Here is a 16,747-nt window from a genome sequence, read left to right on the forward strand (position 1 = left end):
TCAAGGGCACAATAAATGTTCCTAGTAATATCCTAAAATCAAATCTCAGTTCACAGAAATAAATTACTCGTGTACTGTGTGAAAAGATTTATTGGAGCCTTTTAGAGTTTCAAACAAAAATGGTGCTCTACTCAGATAATCCTATCATAGTGATTACATACAACAGAGATTTCAAACACATGACTCATAGGCCAAAAGGAGATATAATGCTCCCCAAGTGTAGTCTGAACCAGATTAAAATATAATTTGGGAATATTTAACTAAATAAATAAAAACAATGTAACAAATAGTATTGCATTTTAAAATTTAGTTAATATGTGGCTGGCAGGTATTCTTCTGTGTTTATTAGTAATTTCCTTTTGTATGTGCGTTTGATACCAGTGATATATTGTATATTAAAAGAAATGAGGTTTTAGCATAATCATTTTAACGCTTAATTCAATTTCTGCTTTCTATTCCTTTTCCTTAAGTGAATTTTCCCATAATGTCCAACCACATGAAATTTTCTTAAGAATTATTGTGATATTTTTTTTATTCATCAGATTTACAAATGCATTCTGAAAAATATCAATTTAAAAGAGATTAGCTACATAAAAAAACTGTTACCCTAGTATCCATTAATTCTTTATCTTCTTAAAATAAAGATTTGATTTCTCTTATTAAGAATCATTGTTCTTAAAAATAAATATGTGTTTTGCTTAACTATAAATGCATAGCCTAAATAAAACTGCATGTCTTCTCAATGAGTGGGCAGAGGACAGAGGGAAGGAGGGAGATAATGTGGAACTCAAATTTTTAAATTAATGTTAAAGATTGTTTTTACATGCAATTGGAAAAAATAGGATACTAAAAAAAGATAAATATAAGCAAAAATAATGGAAGCATTAAAGCAATATAGCATAGAGAGATAAACTCAGAAACAGGAAAAACCTGGGTTAAAATTCCATTTCTGATCCATAAAGGCTATTTGACACAGCACAAGTTACAACTTCTCATTGCTCATGGCCCCTCTACAAAAATAAATTTTAGACAAGATACCATTCTTCAATTGTACTGCTGTCATGGGGGTTTTCTATACTAATATAATCACAAGTCTAATCCCTCACAATTAATTATAGAATCATAGGCATAGAAAATGTCACACTATTTGGGCATGTGGTTTTTTATATGTCAAACTATAATCCAGGAACAATATCAGTACCCAAAAAGTGAATGAAATTAACTCTTGCAAAGGTTTGTATTACACAACAGTAACTTCAATAAATTGCTTTCTCCATATTTTGGTTTAGAGAGTATCATAGATGGCACTTGTTAGATTTAAAATAGTTTTGAGCGTTAAATAGTTGTAGATAAGAAAGTGGGAGCCATAAACTGTGATAATTAAAATGTTTTGGAGCAAGGGAAATATATATATATATATATATATATATCAATTATGACCGCTGAAATATGTTTTCTACTGTGTCTTGGCTTTATATAAATATAAGATGGTTGCCAGGGAAAATATTCCCAGTTTATGAATATGCCCAAGCCAGCTGGGTTTTATAGAGAAATTTAATTTATAATACACTGATTAATCAATAGAAAAAGAGAGAAAGTAAGAAAGGAATAAGAATGAATAAATCAGTCAGTTGGTTTTATCACTCACCCAAGATCTCTCTAGGTAAGGCTTCTCATGCCAACCTCAGGCTCCACCTTCAAGAGAGCCTCCTTTCAAGAAATGTTTCCAGAGAATTCTCCTCCATCAGAGCCAGCCTTCTCTCCTGGTCCTCCCACAGAGCAACCTCCTCAGTCCTCCTTCAGAGCCACCTCGCTCAGAGCAAAACCTCCTCCTTCTCTCCTCAGACCCCGCTATCTTTAAGGAAACCATCTAAGTCCCCTCCCCTCAGTTCTCACATCTACCAATCACTATTGATGTCTCCCCTGTGCCAATGGTGGCTCTAGCTTAACCCAGGACCTCCCAGAGGTCTGTTTCCTTTGCACATGTCTGTTGTAGGTCATATTCTCAAATAATTAAATCTTGATCTATGCTGCAGCCCTTCCTAAATCCTGTTAGACTGAGTAGGGTGGAGATTGTAAGTTCCAAGACCTGGTTCTGTCATTCCAAGTATCTCTATTGTATCAATTCTAAAATCAATCATGACTCAAAGAACTTCCTGTTCTATGCTTAAGCATAGGTCAAAGCCCTTTCCATTGTTTAGCAAAAGGTTTCTGTCCTAAAGTAGTCTTAAGTAGGGAGGAGAAGGACCCTCCCATGCCAAGGGTTTTCACATTCCAATAGAGTTCTTACTATCAGTAGGAAATTTTTTCCAAGTATGAAATTTCCCAATGGTGAAATTTCCAACATTCATAAGTCTAAGAAATTTTAAGGTTTACACACTTTTATTCCTCGCTGTATGATTCTCTTTATCCATCCCTATAGAAGATATTCTAAACCTCTTCTCTGCTGAATCCAATCACATTTCTCTCTTCATCATCTCAGCTGCTGAGTTGACACTTATTTAAATGTAAAAATTATGGCCATGCTATATAAGTTCACTCTTCTCCCAGACTGTTCATCTCAAAACCCCTTGATATCATCTCTGACTCTCTCTATTATCTAGTCTCTAAAAATGATGTGGATCTTCCTATGGCCAAGGTCAGTATCTCTACATGTACACTTACTCCCCTTCCCTCCTTTATTTAACAACATGTGGCATCTTCAATTACGTGCCTTCTTTCTTGAAGTTTCAACTTTTAAGTATTGCTTCTTTTCCCACTATCTTTAAACATGCCAAAGTTTTCTCTGTCTTTAAAACATTAAATATTTCAATGGCCTTTATTATATTCTCATTACATCATGTAATATTCTCCTCCTTATTTTAAGCAATTTGAAAAATATATTCTACACTTGCTACACAATTAAAAAAAAACAGAACACTTTGTATTTCATCATTAAAATGCATGTCATGGCCTAGACAATAGGTATTCTTTATCCATATTTTCCCATGTGACTTCTAAGATCAAATTCTTCTTGAGATATTACACATCATGTCAAGAAGCCCCAACACCTTAGTTCAGGGATTAATGGTTACATTGTCTATCTTGTGCAAATAGAAGCAACTGGAGGACCTCATAGGGAATCCTAAGTACATATATTGAAATATTAAGTATGGCCAAAAAACTTTTGTTACTATTAAATGAAGAATAATACCCAATTAATATAAACATAAAAATAAAAAATGCTTTGAGTTCTGTTTCAATTACAAAAATAAACAATATTTCACCAAAACACTTAGAATTTAATACATTTTAAGTTTTATGTGTAATGTCTAACTCTAAGGAATTTTAAGTGAAAGTTGAGTAACTTGCTGAAATTGTGCTAAGTATTTTCCAAAGAGCATTGCTATTTGGTAATTTAACAGCTTGTCTCTGGATATAAGAAGAATTAAACATATTAATAAGTATGTCTTACAAAAAAGAGCAGATATAAGTGAATCTATGTAGAAAGGTGTGATCAAAAGAGTTTAGCAGGTAATGTAATGAATACAAAAGATAATAATTAGACAGCCTAACTACTGCTCTATTATTAATAAAAGGTTAAATGATATAGATAACAACCTTAAGTATATTCAGTAGATCTCTGTAAAGTTTAAAGGAGGACATACAAAAATTCACATAGTATAAGAAGACATGGTTGATGTGAAATCTGGAAAGATTAATCACGTCGATGAAATAAAGGATTCATTGAAATTTTTAACCATCTTTATTGAACAAGACACATTGGTAAAATTTGTTTCATACCTCTCAAAGTCTTGAGAAGTCATGTCATCTAGCTTTCACATTTCCTACAGATTGGGTAACATTTTAACATTAAGGAGCAAATTTAAGAAAAAATAAAATCTATTAGGAAATTTTCTTCCTTAAAATAAGTTGAATTTATATGATCATTTGTTTTCAGAATGCAGTATCAAATCTAGCTATATTAATGGTCACATATACAGAGTTGCCTTTATGTCTTCAATTGTCTCTCTCAACCTACCAAGAAATTCTTTATGTACCATAAAATGATCCCCAGTCCTAAAAACTTGTTTCATGACATGTGACCTAATATACTTGCTCTCCAACAGATGGCCAGATCAAGTTCCTCATCATCACTCAGTTCAATGAGCTTTGCAATACTGTTAAGCTACTCAGAGAAGAATGTGTTCACCTACTCTTCTTGGTTATGAGACTTATAACAGAGTTAATAGAAGTTCTCTTTGATCTTTGATCTTTGGATCTTTTTTCACTTACCAACAGGGTTATTCTCTCATTATTACTGGAGTTGAGAAAAAGTATAGATTTCATTGAAGAATAAGAATTCATTGCTTTTCTTGTCCCTTTCCCTCTTCCTCTTAGAGATTCTGAATTCCTTCTTGCTCTATATCTAGGCATGAAAATAAACTGGTCCTGCCTCAATTATATCAATTAAATTATAAGCATGACCATAAATAAATCAAGGCTTCTAATTCCTCATTATATTACACTTTATTCAAATAACAATTAGAAAGTACTATGCTAGCCACTGGGGATATAAAGGCAAAAAGGAAATAAGCTCTTTCCTTAAAGAGGTTATAAGCAATTTTTCTCCTTTGTTTTCTTTTTCATGAGTTATGGTGTATTCCCTATTCCATTTTACATGTAATATAATGTGTGTTCTCATTTGAGGGAAAATTTGCCTTAGGCCTTAGTTATCTAACTAAAAAAAAATGTCTTAATTAGATTCGTTAGACTTTTCCTTCTTCTCTTACTTGATGCACAAAAATAGAATAAAAATATTTCCTCATTTGCTCTAGAATCTTGATTATTCATGATATCCATGATAAATCACAAATCTGTGAGATCAGAATATGCTATCCACACTATAATCTCTCTGGATAGCTCTTATAAAAAGAAGGAACCAGAGTACAGATTGCCCCTCTTATTGATGAACTTCCATCCCCTGTCTCTTTAGTTACCTACAACTAGCAGATGGAAAAAGCCAAAATTCTGCATAATGACAGCTGAATGACCCCAGGGACCTATTCATTCCTAAACAACAGAAAGAGCACTAGGAAAATTTTACAATTGATACCAGTACTTACACATTCTCAGTAAGCAGCATTAAGGGTGATGAAAAGGGAGATCCTGTTCAGTTTTACATCATTCTTCAGTCAATGGTTTTTCCATTCATCAGTCATTCTGAATGACAGCTGTCATGCTTCCATCTGTCATACCTAGAAGTAACATGAGGTCTAAAGGTACAAGATTTAATAAATAAAATGAGAATGTATTTTCTGATCCATTGCTTTATGTTTGGCATTTACTTTTTTACTGAGTAAATGTCAAGACTCACTAATAAATTGTAAGTTTTACCAGATGTTCACTTTTTACTGTGGCATATTTATGGTTGGGCATATAGACATGTCTGAGTACTCTTTTGGGGGAGTGTAGTGGAGATGTGGGGATGAGACAGGGGAAAGTAGACAGAAATTAATGTCCCTAGTTGAAATTTGATTCCTTCATTAATATTCCCAAAATTATTTTGGGAACTATTGATGTACTGATTATCAGACAGTTTTCTTCATTTTGAAGCTAATTTTTAATCAAAGTATGATATATAATTGAGATTTTAATTTTTTAAATCAATATTTGGATAATGTTTAAATTAGGAATAATATAATAGACATTGTTTAGAAGTATTACAGTATTCTAAGAAACTGGGATTTCATTAATATGTCCTCACCTTTACTGACACCCAGAAAAATGAAGTTGATTTTCATGGATTTCTTTGATCAATAAATTAATCATCTCATGGCCCACTTGATGAGCCCTTTAGTCCTTACCTAATTTGGCTGTCAAATGATAAGAATATAGTTTATTACTGGGTATCTGCTTTAAGTTTTGTCAATTTGATTGGTCCTACCATAGCTTATGCTCTGCCAAATTAATCTTCCACACCCTCCAGTCACTTTTATACTATTCATCAGAATGTGGTTTTAGTGGAGGGGTCAGAGAATATCTTAAAGTATTAATGTTTAAATTAATGGGACATGCAACTGAACTTGGAATTAGATCTTCATATCAAGATTTGTCCAATATCATCATCCCTATTTGATTGAAAATAGCATGAAAAATAAGTTACTGAGAATATAAAATATTCCTTTGAGCTCTCAAAGCACTATAAAACCAGAAAGATAACTATATTACCTATAATAATTATAATACTCATCATAATTATAATATGCTATGTCAGATTTATAGAGAATAATGTGTTTCCTTAGCATGGATTTTAATAATAATAGCTAGCATTCATATAGTAGCATTTTACAAAAGATATCTCATTTGATTCTCCAACCTCTCACTCTCTGAAGTAGGACCAATTAATAACCCCACTTTAAAGAGAAGGAAATTGAAGCTAAGAATGTTTAATTCACTTGTCAAGAATCATATAATGAAGAAATTGCTAGGGCAGAATTTGAAATTGCCATTTCCTAAATTCCCACATATAATAGCAAGTGTGTCTGCCCATTATATTCAAAGGAGAAGTGAATAAAAATTGTCCTTTAAGATAGTTGAAATTTTTTTCTTTATTTTTTAAATTTTATTACATTAAATTGCCCAAGTATCTCCCTCCCTCCCTCTCCTCTACTCATTAGAAAAGGTTATATAGGTCAATTAAGTACTATTTAGATAGTTTTCAATTTGCTCATGGTCTTTAGGTGGCATATTTATTTAAATAGCATATACTACCTAATGAGACTACATTCTAAAAAGGAAGCAATTAATTTTTTTAAATTTTTCAATAAAAAGAGATGTGACATAATAGAGCTAGAAGTGAATAGAATAACATTGACTAGAATTTCTTTTATTTCTTTTTATTTAACATTCATCTTCTTTGCCTCTGGTCATACTTTATATCAGACTCAGTTAAAAGTTATAGAATTAAGGGTAATCCCCTGGATAGATTCTACCTGACTAGGCTCTCCCAAAATGGATTATTGCCTAAATATGTAATTAAATGACCACCTTTAAGAAAATTTCTTTTGTTTTTCTGCTTTGAACAATATGAAACTGAATGCTTCAACTATATAATTTATAAATCTTATAATATACAACTAATCCCTATGAGGTAACTCTATCCACGCCTCACTCTTTAGATTGAGTACAAAAGAATCTCCACTTGTGGGACAGATTCTAGAATAAAAGGATGCTGGGATTTAGATTAATTTTATTTTGGATGTAATTCAAAGAAATAAAACCTTTTTGCTTTGGCTACTACAGTGGAAAGAGCATTTGATTTATAAATAAAGGCCTGCTGATTGAATCTGGTTCTACCATTTACTATTTGTGTGCCCTGGAACAAGGTTAAATTAGTCTCTTGGTTAAAACTTATGGTCCTCACTTTTATCATTTGTAAAATGGGGGATGTTTGAATAATTTGATGAAGCAATGAAATTGTATTCAAGTTATTTCACTTAAAATTTTCAAATCCAATGCAATTATCAGGAAATGACCTCAATGAAGGGGTTTTAAACCTATAGTTAAGTTTGAAAAAATTGCAATGAAGGATTTTTCCTCTGTTTTGACTAAATTTCTTTGCTAACAAAATGAAGAGATATCATCCTAACAAACCAGAAAGCTTCCTAAGTTTTCTTGATTCCTTAATGTCCAAATCTTTTTCTGATTAACTTTATTTCCTCAAGTACAAAAGTAAGGGGATTTCACTATGGAAATCCAAAGATCAAGCAAAGAAACCTCTTATTTGCTCAGAATAATACACAATATGACAAATTTCAGTGTCTTATAATTCATTGAATCTAATATAGAATAACACAATTTGCATTATCTACACCTTCCCCCCCACCCAAATACTAACTCATGCAATAACCACAGTTAGCAGAAGAAATACAATAAAAAGGTAAGCAAATTCAACTGAGGAATTTATATTTTGAAATGATGATGAACATGTTGACAATTGCTGTTAAATTAAAATTATCTAATTACCTTTGATTCATGAACTCAGAAGCTTGGTTTGCCCTAGGGGATTGGTATCCAGATATGTGACCTTTCAACCCCAGGTTACTGTTTTGAATCCAAACCAGATTAAAAGTGACCGAAAATTGTTAACATCTGATGGTTACTTGGTGGCTTGTGGGAAATTGGTTGGTGGTCTCATCTTGGTCCCTAATAGGCAAGTATCCACCTCATAAATGTAACTATCAGAAATCCAGTAATTGGACCCTTGTTACCAGGCTTAGTAAGAAGACATAGCAAATGAATTACTTTCTCACCCTTAATAAAGTTTTCTTTTGTGTCAAAATGAGATACAGCATTGGGGAGAGACTAGAAGTCATACCATTTCTGGATAAATCTGGTTCATATATGCAATGTGGAAAACTAGAGGAATTTCACTATTATGAGTATGATTATTTTTTATTACAAAACAAAATATACGTTTGGAAGTGAGTTCAATAAAGTAAGCAATATATGTTCTAATAAAATTATAACAAAACCTCTTTTCTAGTTGTATCAAGTAGAATGATTGAATTTCTGAAAAATACATAAAAGATTTTTAGAGAGGCACTGAGTCAACATCTTACCATAATTCTGTAGCACTAGTTTTCAAGAGCTTTATCACATTTCCTCCATAAGATATTATCCAGGACAATACCCTAACAATGACAAGCAACTGAAAATAAGTTTCATATTTAATTTTTTTTGTTTTGTCAATCAAAATGGTAAAAAAAAGAAATTGCACTAGAAATCTGTGCACTTTTCTTCAGTAACAGGAATTGAGCAGAATGTCTATCATTTAATATTATTACAATGAATTTCTCAGTTTACAGTCTAAGCTACTGAATTCCATATAACAGAAGTTATTGAACTGATACTGAAAATGCTATATTTCACAGCTCCCTTTTTACCTTAAATAAGTTCTCCGGTTTTCCTAATAGAAACCTAGATTTAGCAACAGTTCAAAGGTGAGGGAGAACAAATATACTTTTAAAGTCTTTTAAATATCTCCTAAATTTCCTAAATTTCCTAAACATCCTAAAGATGTTGTTTAAAGGGAGAGGGAGAGTAAAAAAGAATCATGTTTCTAATCAAAGATTCCTACATTGTTTGAGTTGTAAGGAATCATCTAATTCAAAGCTTTTATTTTAATTTAATAAGCTTACCCCCTCCCCCAGTGTTTACCATGTGCAAGCATTTAAGAGACTTCATAACCTGGATCCAAACTACCTTTTCAAGGCTTCCCATAATCTAGTCAAACTGGCCTTCTAACTATCTCACAAAACATTCCATTTCCAATCTCCATAACCTTTGTGTATGATGTCCCTCAATACAGGAATCCACTCCTAGAAATATAAGACCTAGAAGCTTCCTAGTCAACTTTCTTTTTTTTTTAATGTAATTACTTTATTTTTTTAAATTTTATTTAATTAGTTAATTTAAAATATTTTTCCATGGTTACAAGATTCATGTTCTTTCCCTCCCCTCCCACCAATCCCTTCCCATAGCTGATGCACAATTTCACTGGGTTTTACATGTGTCATTGATCAAGACTTTTTTCCATATTATTGATATTTGAACTAGGGTGATCATTTAGAGTCTACATGCCCAATCATATCCCCATTGACCCATGTGATCAAGCAATTGTTTTTCTTCTTCATTTCTGCTCTCACAGTTTTTCCTTTAAACATAAATAACATTTTTCTCATAAGTCCTCCAAATTGTTCTAGATGATTGCATTGCTACTAATAGAGAAGCCCATTACATTCGATTGAACCACAGTGTATCAGTTTCTGTGTATAATGTTCTCCTGGTTCTGCTCCTTTCACTCTGCATCAATTCCTACAGGCTGTTCCAGTTCACGTGGAATTCTTCCAGTTTATTATTTCTTTGAGCACAATAGTATTCCATCACCAACATTTACCACAATTTGTTCAACCATTCCCCAATTGAAGGGCATTCCCTCATTTTCTAAATTTTTGGCCACCACAAAGAGTGCAGCTATGAATATTCTTGTACATGTCTTTTTCCTTATTATCTCTTTGGGGTACAAGCCCAGTAGTGCTATGGCTGGATCAAAGGGCAGACAGTCTTTTATCACCCTTTGGGCATAGTTCCAAATTGCCCTCCAGAATGGTTGGATCAATTCACAACTCCACCAGCAATGCATCAATGTCCCGACTTTGCCACATCCCTTCCAAAATTTATTACTTTCCTTTGCTATCATGTTAGTCAATCTGCTAGGTGTGAGGTGATACCTCAGAGTTGTTTTGATTTTCATTTTTCTGATTATAAGAGATTTAGAACACTTTTTCACGTGTTTATTAATGGTTTTGATTTCTTCATCTGAAAAGTGCCTATTCATGTACCTTGCCCATTTATCATTTGGGGAATGACTTGATTTTTTGTACAATTGATTTAGCTCTATAAATTTGAGTAATTAAACCTTTGTCAGAGGTTTTTGTTATGAAGATTCCCAATTTGCTGCTTCCCTTTCTAATTTTGGTTGCTTTGGTTTTGTTTGTACAAAAAATTTTAATTTAATATAATCAAAATTATTTATTTTACATTTTGTAATTTTTTTCTAACTCTTTCATGGTCTTAAAATCTTTCCTTTCCCAAAGATCTGACAAGTATACTATTCTGTGTTCACCTAATTAACTTATAGTTTCCTTCTTTATATTCAAGTCATTCACCCATTCTGAGTTTATCTTGGTGTAGGGTGTTAGATATTGATCTAAATCTTATCTCTCCCATATTGTTTTCCAATTTTCCCAGGTTTTTTTTTGTCAAATGGTAGATTTTTGTCCCAAAAGCTGGGATCTTTGCATTTACCATATAGTGTCTTGCTGAGGTCACTTATGCCAAGTCTATTCCACTGATCCTCCCTTCTGTCTCTTAGCCAGTATCATATTGTTTTGAGGACCACTGCTTTATAGTACATTTTGAGATCTGGTACTGCAAGGTCACCTTCCTTCACATTTTTTTTTTCATTATATCCCTTGATATTCTTGATCTTTTGTTCTTCCAGGTGAAGTAAAAAGTTTCTTGGTAGATTGATGGGTATGGTATTAAAGAACTAAATTATTTTGGGTAGGATTATCTTTTTTTAAATCCTACCCATGAAAAATTAATGTTTTTCCAATTATTTAGATCTTGCTTTAATTGTGTGGAAAGTGTTTTGTAGTTGTGTTCATATAGTTCCTGTTTTTGTCTTGGTAGGTAGACTCCTAAGTGTTTTATATTGTCTAGGGTGGTTTAAATGGAATTGCTCTTTCTAACTCTTGCTGCTGAGATGTGTTAGAAATATATATATATATATATATATATATATATACATATATATATATATATGCTGATGATTTACAAGGATTTATTTTATATCCTGCAACTTTGCTAAAGTTGTTGATTATTTCCACTAGCTTTTTAGTTGGTTCTCTAGGATTCTTTAAGTAGGCCATCATATCATCTTCAAAGAGTAATGGGTTGGTATCCTTATTGCCTATTTTATTACCTTCAATTTATTTTTCTTCCCTAATTGCTACTGCTACTGTTTCTAATACAATATTAAATAATAGAGGTGATAATTGGTATCCTTGTTTCCCTTCTTATCTTATTGCTCAAGCTTCTAGTTTATCCCCTTTGAACATGATACTTGCTGATAGTTTTAGATATATACTGTTTATTATTCTCAGGAAAGGTCTTTCTATTCCTATACTTTCTAGTGTTTTCAATAGGAAAGAATGTTGTATTTTGTCAAAAGCTTTTTCTGCATCTATTGAGATAATCATGTGGTTTTGTTGGTTTGCTTGTTGATATAGTCAATTATGTGAATGGTTTTCTTAATATTGAAACATCCTTGCATTTCTGGTATAAATCCCACCTGATGATAATAAATAACCCTTGTAATGACTTGTTGGAGTCTTTTTGCTAGTCTTATATTTAAGATTTTTTCATCTATGTTCATTAAGAAAATTGGTCTTTGGTTTTCTTTCTCTGTTTTTTACCTGCCTGGCTTTGGAATCTGTACCATATTTGTGTCATGAAAGAAATTTGGTAGAACTTCTTTGCTTATTGAGTCAAATTGTTTGCATAGTATTGGGATTAGTTGTTCTTTGAATGTTTGATAGAATTCACTTGTGAATGCATAAGGTGCTAACGATTTTTTATTATGGAGTTCTTTGATGGATTGTTCAATTTCTTTTTTCTGATATATAATTATTTAAATATTCTATTTCTTCTGTTAATCTAGGCAATTTATATTTTTGTTAATATTCATCCATATCACCTAGATTGCCATATTTATTGTCATATAATTGGACAAATCGTTTTTAACGATTGTCTTAATTTCCTCTTCATTAGACTTGATGTCTCCCTTTTTATCTTAGATATTGTTAATTTTATTTTCTTCTTTCCTTTTTTATTTGATTGACCAGTACTCTGTCTATTTTGTTTTTTTAAATACCACCTTCTAGTCTTATTTATTAATTCAATAGGTTTTTTTTTACTTTTGATTTTATTAATTTCTCCTTTTATTTTTAGAATCTCTAATTTTGTTTTCATCTGGAGATTTTTAATTCATTCACTTTCATATTTTTAATTTGCATGCCCAATTCATTGACCTCTGCCCTCCCTAATTTGTTAATATATGAACTCATGCATATAAATTTCCCCCTGAGTCCTGACTGTTCTGTTCCCACACTTGTTCCAACCTGAAAGCCAAAAGCCTCCACTTTTATTGATGTACAGCACATATATGGATGCAAAACCTGGCATAACTCTGTAATGTGAGGAATGTTAATGGTCATGTCAAGCTACTAAGGAGGGGGAGGGAATCAACTTCCTTCACACATCTCTTTCTTGATTCTTGTAAAATTTTCTCCTTAGTTTGGAAGCTCTTGAATTTGGTAATTACATTCCTGGGGGTAATCTTTTGAGGATTTAGTGTAGAGGCTGTTCTATGAACTCTTTCAATGTCTATTTTTCCCTCTTGTTCTATAATATCAGCGCAGTTTTCTTAGATAATGTCTTGTAGTATGGTGTCAAGATTTCCGTTTATTTCTGGGTTTTCAGGTATACCAATGATTCTCAAATTGTCTCTTCAAGACTGGTTTTCATGAGCAGTCATCTTCTCAGTGAGACATTTCATGTTTCCCACTATTTTGTTGGTCTTTTGACTTTGCTATTTTATTAATTCTTTCTATTTTGTGAGAATAGCTTCCAAATTCCCAATTCTAGTCTTTAAAGACTGATTTTCCACCATAATCTTTTGGTTTTCTTCTATAATCTTTTGATTTTCCTTTTCAGCTTGGTCTATCTCTCTTTTCATGGTGTCCATCTGTTTAATTGTGTTCTCCAATTCATTAATCATTTAATTTGATTTCTGGGCTTCTTTCTCCAATTGAGAATTCCTATCTTTTAGATTGTTATTTTCTTTTTGAACTATTTCCAACTTTTCTTGCCAAAACTCCATTTTTTCTCAAAATCTCAGATGAAATTCTTCAAGAGTTTGTGGCCAGTTTCAGTTTTGGGAGGGAAAGTTTGGATGCATTTAATTGCTTGTTGTCCTCTGCTGTTTCCTCTGTAATCTGGATTTTTTCTCCATAAAATTTATCCAGTGCCAAAGCCTTCTTCTTGATGTTCTTGGTAATAGGGGGTTGTATTTTCTGGACATTGTTTTCCATTTCTAAGCTGGTTTTTCCTTCCCTTTCCAGTCAGGAGTCTGAGTGAGGAGGAGAAGTTCTCTGTATATGGAGCTAAGGAGCATGGTTTTTGCCTGAGGTCACCTCTCGAGTTTCATGGGCTTCTACTCTTTGTAGCCCTTCCATGCCCAAGGTCTGCACTCTTCAACCTGTTGGGGTCTCAAGTCTAGCTGCTCTCAGGGGTAGATCTTTGATGGTCTTAGTCAGCTGCCAAGGGCCTAGAGGTGTCCCCTGCTTGCTCACAGATTCTAGCAAGCTCTAGCTCTGAGTCTAGCACACTGACTCCATAGGTTTGGTGGGGTAGTGTAGATTAGCTCACATTTTGGTGAAAGCTATTTCACCCCCTTATAGTGTGGAAGAGCGCAAATCACATATACCTTCAATGCTGTGCCCTACTGTGGATTCCTTTCGTTCATATGAATTAGTTTTTGGGGGTTATTTTTGGCCTTTTGAAGTAGTCTATATTGGTAGGTGATAAGGAGAGGTAGATTCCTGTGTCTGCAGCCATGTCTACCTGGAAGTCCTGCCTATTCGACTTCCTTCTTTTAAAAGTAAGGCAATTTAGGAGCTAGGTAACTTGCCTCTCTGCAGTTTCTGCCTATTAATTTTATATTGCTCTCTTTGCAAAAGAAAATATTGATCTAATGCCTTTTCTAAATGACAGGACATATAATTTTTAAGATAACTAATATATTTTTATCCACCATTCACCCTATTCTTCCTTTTCTCCAGGCTTTTCAACAACTTCTTGGACTTGAATCTCGCTTTTCTCTGGTACCTATACTTCTAACAATAAAGTCCAAAATTGCATTCACTTTTTTTTAGGATTTACTCATATTGGATTTGTATTGAGAATAAACATACTCTTATACTTTTCTTCCATTTTCCAAATTTTCATTTTAGATTTACGTGCCTTTTTCACATGAAATCTACTTTTATATTCTTTAGGTATTTTAATGCTTTCCCCTGAATGAAAGACTATATTAATCGTTTAATTTTGTTAAATTTTGTATCATCATTCCAGTTTTTGAGGGGCATATTTTTGCATCATGATTGTCATTCTATCATTAGCATCTCCTAGCAATTGGTTTTGTGAAAATTTAGGAAATATGCTGTTTTATCAAAATAATAAATAAAATATTGAAAAGTTTAAGGTCAGAGGTATATATTATTCTTCTTAATTCATCTACAGATCTTTATCCTTTCCATTAGAGATAAATACTCTCACTATAAAGTGAGAATTATTGTCAAATGCAAAGCCTAAATCAGAGCTACACATATACCTATATCTATTTCCATATGCATATTTATGCATATATCCCTATCTAATCTATATCTACATTGAGTTCCCTCAAATAAGTAAATTAGTTCAATCTGGAAGTATTTATGTTAATTCTAAGCTGAGTTATAGTGATTTAGATTTTCCAAATGCTTGGTCATTACCTTTTAGTAATACAATTTCATCTTTGCAGAGGTGGAGGACTATGTGTCTACAATACTTTGTGTTAGATTTTGTTGATAAATTGGTTAGTTTTTCTGTTTTTTTTTTTCTTGTTTCAAATCTTTATCATAAGAAAAAGTTTTCTTTAAGGAAAAGCAGGGGGAGATGTAGGAAATGTAGATGACATAAAATAAAACATATCAATAAAATTTTAAAGTAATAGATTCTTGAATTTTTACAAGAATTGACATCACACATAGTATTCTTCTGAGAAGCAATGAGGGATAGTTTATTAAATTTGAGCCAGTCAGAATAAAATAGGCTTGTGCTCAATCCCACTGATACATAATGGCTAGCACTTAAACTTTCATTCTCTTCTTTCCTTTTTTTCATATTATAAGTTGATAAAATTTTTAATATTTTTTCCTGACATTTTGTGGTCCATGTTCTCTCCCTCCCTCCCACACATATCCTTCCCAAGACAGAATATATAGGTTGTATATTTGTCATCATATGATACAAAATTTCCATGTTACTCATATTGTGAAAGAAGACATATCACTTACATTAAAGAAAATTCATGGAAGAAATAAAGTAAAGAATGGTATACTTCAATCTGTATTCAGAGTCAGTCAGTTTCTCATATGGTGGTGGATATAATTTTTGGTCATGTGTACCTTGGAGTTGTTCTGGATCCTTGTTGATATTAATTAAGTCATTCACAGTTGATCATTATATGTTACTTTTATTAATGTGAACAGCATTCTCCTGTAGGCAACTCTCTATGACTATTGCTTACTTCATTTTGCATCACTTGAAATAAATCTTTCCAAGTTCATTTGTGATTGCCTTGTGCATCACTTCTTATGACACAATAGTATTCCATTAAAATCATACACCACAACTTATTCAGCTGTTCTTCAAATGTGGGACCTTCTTTCAGTTTCTAGTTCTTTGCCACCACTAAAATAATTGCTATAAAATTTCATCCAAGTAGGCCCTTCCCCCACCACCTCTACTTTATCTCTTTGGGATACAGACCTAATAATGGTATTCCTGGGTTAAAAGGTATGCACAGTTTGATAGCCCTCTGATAAGCTCAACCTTAGTATGATTGCAAATTGCTCTCCAGAATGATTGTATTAGTTTACAGCACCACTAACATGGTATTTATTTACCAATTTTCCCATATCTCCTCCAACATTTCTCGTTATACTTTTTTTTGGTCATGTTAGCTAGTGTGATAGGTATGTGGTAGTACCTCATAGTTATCTAAATTTGCATTTCTCTAATTAATATTGACTTGGAGCATTTTTTTCCACATGACTAAAGATCATTTTAATTTCATTATCTGAGAATTGCCTGTTCATATCCTTTGACCATTTGTCAATGGAGGAATACTTTGAATTCTTATAAATTTGGTTCAGTTTCTCTACAGATTTTTGAAATACCTTTGTCAGAGACACTGGCTATATTTTTTCCCCAGTCTTTCATTCTGTAGGCAACTCTCTATGACTAAGGATTGGTGAGAAGCTGTTGACTTTGTGTAAAGGGAACCCCTTCCTCCCAGGGTTGTGAACTTTCTTCT

This window comes from Monodelphis domestica, chromosome 5 (genome assembly GCF_027887165.1).
Source record: "Monodelphis domestica isolate mMonDom1 chromosome 5, mMonDom1.pri, whole genome shotgun sequence".
Lineage (NCBI taxonomy): Eukaryota > Metazoa > Chordata > Mammalia > Didelphimorphia > Didelphidae > Monodelphis > Monodelphis domestica.